Below are 7,248 nucleotides of genomic sequence, written 5' to 3'. Positions count from 1 at the left end.
TGTGAGCACGCGGTCATTGGACATCAGGTAAGGGGTAATCTGCTGTCTAGCCCCCCCCCCCCATCCAGAAGCCCCACAATCGTGGCTATTCTTGCTTCATCATCTCTGTATTCTTCCCCTTTAAGCAGGAAGCTCGGAAGGAGTCATACTCTGCACTATTCCCATTGAAGCGTGGGGGAGGGGGGGACTAGATTTTTTGCAGTTTGTCTACTGGATAAGTCGGAGAGCTGTTTTGCCTGTTCTCCTATCACTCCTTCCGGTCGTGCTAATCTTATCTTTATTATTTTTTTATTGAACTCCTGGTCTTGTTCTTATTCACACAATTTTAATTTCACTTTTACATTTTATTAAGGAATTTCCCACAACACTAAACGGATGCACACAGTCCATGTTTAAATCATGGAAGGAAAAAGTAGGAAAACTGGCCCTGACCCCACCCCCACTAATACTCCTGGCCCATCACCCACAATTCCACCATGCATCCCAAAACATCCAAATAAAGACCTGGCAAGCTAAAGGCCTATATCACCAAACTGACTTTTATAAAAATGACAATACCCTATCAATACAGGGAAGACAGGACAGGTTAGGGGACACTCCAGTATCCCAACTGACCCATCACCAACCACAAGCCTTCTTAATCCAGCAGCAAAAGCAGCAGCCATTAGGCCATTGGCTAATTTTGAAAACCTCCTCCTAACACTGGAGGGACACAGGAAGGGGGTGGTATCTACAATATATAAAATACTACTCCAAGACACTACAGACCCCTTCACCATGTTTAAAAACCAATGGCAGCATGACATAGGATACAAAATAAACCCCGCCCAATGGTAAAAAATGTGGTCTAAACCACCATTTAAATCCATTTCAGCGAAAAGAAGAGAACTTACCTTGAAACTTATCTATAGATGGTACTTGGTGGCGCTGTGGGTTAAACCACAGAGCCTAGGACTTGCCAATCAGAAGGTCGGCGGTTCGAATCCCCGCGATGGGGTGAGCTCCTGTTGCTCGGTCCCTGCTCCTGCCAACCTAGCAGTTTGAAAGCACGTCAAAGTGCAAGTAGATAAATAGGTACCGCTCCGGCGGGAAGGTAAACGGCGTTTCTGTGTGCTGCTCTGGTTCACCAGAAGTGGCTTAGTCATGCTGGCCACATGACCCGGAAGCTGCACGCCGGCTCCCTCGGCCAGTAAAGCGAGATGAGCGCCGCAACCCCAGAGTCGGTCACGACTGGACTGTCAGGGAACTGCCATCAGAGCTGGAGGCGGAGAGAAGGCTCCAGAGGGATGCCGGAGAGGGTCCCAGTAGGGAGAGAGGCAGCCCATCTGCTGGGGAAGGAAATCAGTGTAACACCAGTGGAGAAGGGGGGCAGATGGGGGAATCGGAGAGGTGGATCCAGGACTCCTCGCCGGAGACCAGCGGAGAGAGTACGGGTACTCCGCTGCCCACACCCTCCCTGCGCAGAAGACTTCCGCGCAGGGAGAGTAGGAGGAGACTGGGCGTCAAACAGCTTTTATGCTGGAAAAGGTTCAAGAAACGCCCGCCCACTTGACGGATTCTGCCAGCCACTGAGGCAGCCACGAAACTTGAGGCTGTCCAGACAGAAAGGGTTCAACAGGGTAACCTAGCCAGGAGTGGCGGCAACTTACGCACGAGCTACCCCTAGAACCATTACAGCAATCCGTCAGTCTCCGACGTTGCTTGTGCGCAGCTCCAGAGAGGCAGCACGATGAGCCACACCAGGGGAGCTGGAGATAAGGAGGAGCAAGCTGCTGGAGTGCAAGGTCTGGTAGAGAGAACCCGAGACTTGGAACAGCATGTAGCTCTCCTGACGGCACGGCTGGATGAAAGACGGGCTCAGGATGCACAGGTCAGACCCACCCCCATCGCAAGGAAAGTACCGGGGCTGGTACACAAGTTTGGGGGGAAACCTCAGGACTACAATGCATTCCGAACGGAAATAGAGTACGCTTTGGAACTGCAGCGTAATGACTTTGAGAACGATGGGGAAAGGGTAGCCTACGTGGTGGGGCATCTGCAGGGGGGGCACGTGAATGGATCAGGCCCCTAATGGTGACGCAGAATGATGCCTTGAAGGACCTTAAGAAATTCTTCCAGGCTTCGGACCTCCTGGACCTGGAAGCTTTTGACAACCGTTGGGGATGGCACGCCTACCTAATATATGGAAAAGCGAAAATTCATAAAAACTTTACCAACCATATAATAAGAAAGTCACTCTTTGCTGTATGGGAAAAATATAAAGACCTGATGGAGCCTAAAGTCCCGTGGTGGACTTCTCCAGTAGAAGCCATAGCAGTAAAACTGAAAAATACTCAGGAAAGCTGGCCAACATATAAAATACTTCTAAAAAATGAAGATAACCAAATAAAACTAAAAAACTTTGAGGAAATAAGAGACCATATTTCAGACTGGTTCCAATACCATCAGTTATTTGAAAAATTTAAATCTGACAAACAAAAGGGGTTCTCAACAGAAATTTCCCGATTCGAATCTGATCTTGTAAATTCTAAAAGAAATACTCTTTCCAAAACTTACTGACTCCTCCTTGACTGTCCAGGAGGTAACAGTGGCAATGGTGAGGTGGTCCCAGGATTTTGGCCACTCAATAACCATGGCCCAATGGGAAAATTTATGGAAGATCAATTGGAAATTCACAAATTGTTACACGATTAGCGAGAACTTTAAAAAAATGCAACATCGATGGTATCTAACACCATGGAAGCTTTCAAAAATGTATAAAAATGTATCAAGTAATTGTTGGAGATGCGGAGACTCAGGAACATTCTTCCATATGTGGTGGATATGTGGGAAAATACAGGTATTCTGGGAGAGTGTACATGCAGAACTGCAAAAAATGCTAAAGATCTCTTTCAATAAAAAACCAGAGGCCTACCTCCTGGGAATAACAGATTTGGATGTTCCACAAAAGAGGAAGGGTATCTTTTTATATGCCACGGCGGCAGCAAGAGTTTTGATCGCAGCAAAATGGAAGAGTAATGAAATCCCCTCTATTCAAGATTGGATCCAAAAGCTGACAGAATATGCTGAATTAGATGGTTTATCAGAAAAAATAAAGAATAAATCAAAACAGGAATTAGTTTCGAAATGGGAGGTTTTCAAAGAATATCTGAAAAATAAATATAGTAGTTTAAATTCTGTTGCAGCATTCGAGAAACTTCAGTAATAGATGTAAGGTAGATATAAGAAATTAGATTTAATGAGAATAAGTTTAATTATTAAAAAGAATGTGTATTGGCAATAAGTAATATGAATTTGAAGTATGGAATAGACGGGAGGTTGGGTCTTTAGTGATAAGACCAATAGATGTTTTATTGTTTGCTAAGAATATTATGTGTCTATGGTTATTTTTGTAATTTGTGTATAATTTGGTATTTGTGCTTTTTGTTTGTTTGTTTTTCTTGTATAAATAAAAAACTTTTAAAAAAAGAGAAATTCTTCCAGGCAATGAATGCGATGTATTCCAGTGAAGTGGAGCAAAGTGTGACTCGACGAGAACTGATGGGGTGCAAGCAGGGGAGCCAATCAGTTAGAGACTACTGGTCGCGCTTTGCAATGTTGATCCACCGGCTTGGGTGGGATCTGGACTCTGGACCGATTCAAATGTTGTTTGAGGAGGGGTTGTCCCCAACTGTGAAGGATGAGCTGTCCCACGCGCCCCGCCCACAGTCGATGGATCAGCTGACCAAGGCTGTACTTGCGATTGGAGTATGGCAGGAAGCGCGGGCTCAGGAGAAACGCGAGGGGAGAGGGGAACGTTGCCTTGACTACCGCATTCCTGAAATACCGAGACAGCTTTCCCAGGTGGCTGAGCCAATGGAAATAGATGGTGCGCGCGAGAGAGGTTTCAAACTCCAGTGAAGGTCGTAAGAGGGAGGGGAAGGATTGGAAAACAACCAAGAAGTGTTTCCTCTGCCAACGGCCAGGACATTTTGCCAGGGTCTGCCCTCAAAGAAAGGCCTGGCAAGTGATGGTGGGGGCTGCTGGCTGTGAGGAGAAGGGGAAGGAAGGGCAGGGGCAGGGAAACGAGAATACCTGGCTGCCAACCAGAGGGGCCAGCAGCCAGGCCAGCAACCAATAGAAGTGCCCCAGCCTGATCCCCCCAGGGCAGCTAGAAGTGGTGCTAGAACTCCCGAATGGGCACCCAGTCAAGGTTGAGGGGCTGCTGGACTCAGGCAGCTCCTGCAATTTCATCAGCAGGGACTTCGCTCTGGAGCACCAACTCCACCTGCTGCCCCTGGATTTTCCCTTGCAAATGACCACCATCGATGGCAGGGAACTTCTGGGAGGGGAAGTGACACACCAGACCCCGCCAATGCGAATGAGGGTTTCCAAGCACACGGAGACCATTGCCTTTCACGTGGCCACACTGGCAGGACCCCCAATAATACTGGGGATGAGCTGGCTGGCACTGCATGATCCAGTAGTGTCATGGCATCAGCGGTCAGTCACCTTTGGGTCAGCTTACTGCTTGGAACACTGTCTGGGTGGGGGAACCCAAGAATGACTGTGGCCAGGGTGGCTGGACTAGCAGTGGGAACAAAAGGGGAGGTGCCACCACAATATACTGACCTAGAGGAAGTCTTCAGCGAGAAGGAGGCGGATAGACTACCCCCCATAGGCCCTTTGACTGCCAAATCAACTTACTCCCAGGGGCTCAACTACCGATGGGTAAGCTGTATGCCATGTCTGACCGGGAGATGCAGGAGTTGCGGCAGTTTATTGACAAGAACCTGAAGAGGGGGTTCATAAGGGAATCAAAGGCGGTGGGGGGCAGTCCGGTGTTCTTTGTGGACAAGAAGGAGACTAATCAGCCCAGGTTGGTCGTAGATTATAGGGCCTTGAACATGGTGTCAGAACCCGTGACCTTCCCAATGCCAAGAATTGACGACATTTTAACACAGGTGAGGCGGGGGAAAATTTTTACCAAGCTGGATCTCAGGGGAGCGTACAATTTGATTAGGGTAAGGGAGGGGGACGAATGGAAAACCACCATGTTCACCCCCCTGGGGGCGTTTGAGTACTTAGTCATGCCATTTGGATTACAATCAGGCTCCGCCTGCTTTCAAGCTTTCATGCACCACGTGTTGGGGCCCCTGCTGTATAAGAAATGCGTGGCCTTTTTGGATGACGTCTTAATCTATTCGGACAATGAGGAGCAACATGTCAGAGACGTCAGGTAAGTGCTAAAGAGACTGCAGAAGCACCAGTTGTGGGTCAAACTGGAAAAATGCCAATTTCACGCCAGAGAGGTCGAATTTCTGGGGTACAAGTTGTCAGACAAGGGCCTAGCTATGGACCCAAGCAAGGTGCAGGCAGTGTTGGAGTGGAAGGCCCCCAAGACCCGGAAGGACGTACAGAGGTTCCTAGGGTTCAGCAACTTCTACAGGAAGTTCATCAAGAACTTCGCCCACTTGACAGCGCCCATCACAGATTGTCTCAGTAGCAAGAAGAAGTTCACCTGGACAGAAAGTGCCCAGCAATCCTTTGAAAGGCTGAAGAAGGCGTTCGCTTCGGAGGAGCAGCTCCTGCATGTTGATCTGGAGAAGCCCATGAGGCTGGAGACCGACGCGTCTGACTGAGCCATTGGGGCGGTACTTTTGAAGCCAGGGGCCAAGCAGGGCTGGAGGCCGTGTGCCTTTTTCTCGAGGAACCTGAGCAAGTCGGAGCAAAACTATATGGTGTATGACCGTGAACTGCTTGCGATCTATGCGGCGTTTCGCCGATGGAGACATCTGTTAATAGGGGCGCAGCACAAGATCCAGGTTTGTACTGATCACATGAACCTAGAATACTGGAGGACCGCGCGAGTACTCAACCAGAGACAGATTCGATGGGCGCAGGAGTTCTCCAAGTTTTCCTTCGAGATCCGATACGTGCCGGGAGAAGAAAACGTAAGAGCAGAAGGAGAGGGACCGCCGGAGATACGACACGTGATCCCCGAGGACCGATGGGGAGAGGGCGTTGGTTGGGAAACGAGAACTGGGCGGGCTTACTAGAAACGACGTGTTCGCTCAAACTAAAATCAGGGAACTCCGAGACGGAAGGGAAAACCATGGAGGGTTTGAGGAAAAGGAAGGGCTGCTGTACTAGAAGGGGGCGCTGTATGTACTGGGGGAGACCTTGAGGGGGAAGGTACTCAAACAACTCCACGACAACCCAACAGCGGGGCACTTTGGACAACACAAAACTATGCTGCTCGTCACCTGGCAGTTCTGGTGGCCAAGGGTAAGGGAAGATGTACGAGAATATGTACGGGGGTGCGACCGCTGCCAAAGGGCAAAGGGGGAGAGGGCTGCCCCCGCAGGGTTACTGGAACCCTTACCCACACCGGGAAGACCCTGGGAGGTGGTGTCCATTGATTTTATGACAGATTTGCCCAAGTCACGGGGGAAGACAGCAGTCATGGTAGTAGTCTATCTACTGACAAAAATGTGCCATTTCATAGCTTGCTCACATGCGGTGACGGCAGAGGAGACAGCCCGGTTTTTTGTGGAGCACATCTTCAGGCTGCATGGGGCTCCCTCGAGAGTCATCTCAGATCGCGGGAAACAATTTACTTCCCAGTTCTGGAGGAAGCTCATGAGCTTGCTGGAGGTCGAGGTGGCCTTCTCGACGGCACGACACCCGGAAACCAACGAGCAAGCAGAAAGAGCGAACAGTATACTCCAGCAATACCTACGCTGCTACGTCAGCGAGAGGAAGAACGATTGGGTAGAGAAACTAGCGCTGGCTGAATTTGCGTACAATAACGCTGAACATGTATCCATGGGAATGAGCCCGTTCATGGCCAATTATGGGTGTCACCCCAGGGCCTTCCCGGGGAGGGGGGAGGAAGGATGGAGTGTACCTGCGGCAGAGGAGTTTGTGGAAGAAATGGAGGCCTTGCACCAGCAACTCAGGTGGAATTTGGAGCGGGCAAAGGAAGTTTACAAGAGGCAGGCAGACAAGCACCGTCGGGAGGGGGAGGCCATACGGGTGGGAGACCGAGTGTGGTTGTCAACCCAAGGGTTACCCCTAAAAGGAGGGTGTAAGAAGTTGCAGCCAAGGAGGCTGGGACCTTTTGAGGTAACACAGCAGGTGAACCCTGTGGCATTCAAGCTCAAATTGCCTGACAGCATGAAGATACATCCGGTGTTCCATAGGTCCCTACTCTCACCGTACAGGGAGGGGCGGGAATTTCCGGGGCGGGAGGGAGGAGTCACCATC

Source organism: Podarcis tiliguerta (assembly GCF_965153285.1).
Source record: "Podarcis tiliguerta genome assembly, chromosome: W".
NCBI lineage: Eukaryota > Metazoa > Chordata > Lepidosauria > Squamata > Lacertidae > Podarcis > Podarcis tiliguerta.
The sequence above is the reverse complement of the archived record's forward strand: the minus strand, read 5'-3'. Positions refer to the sequence as shown.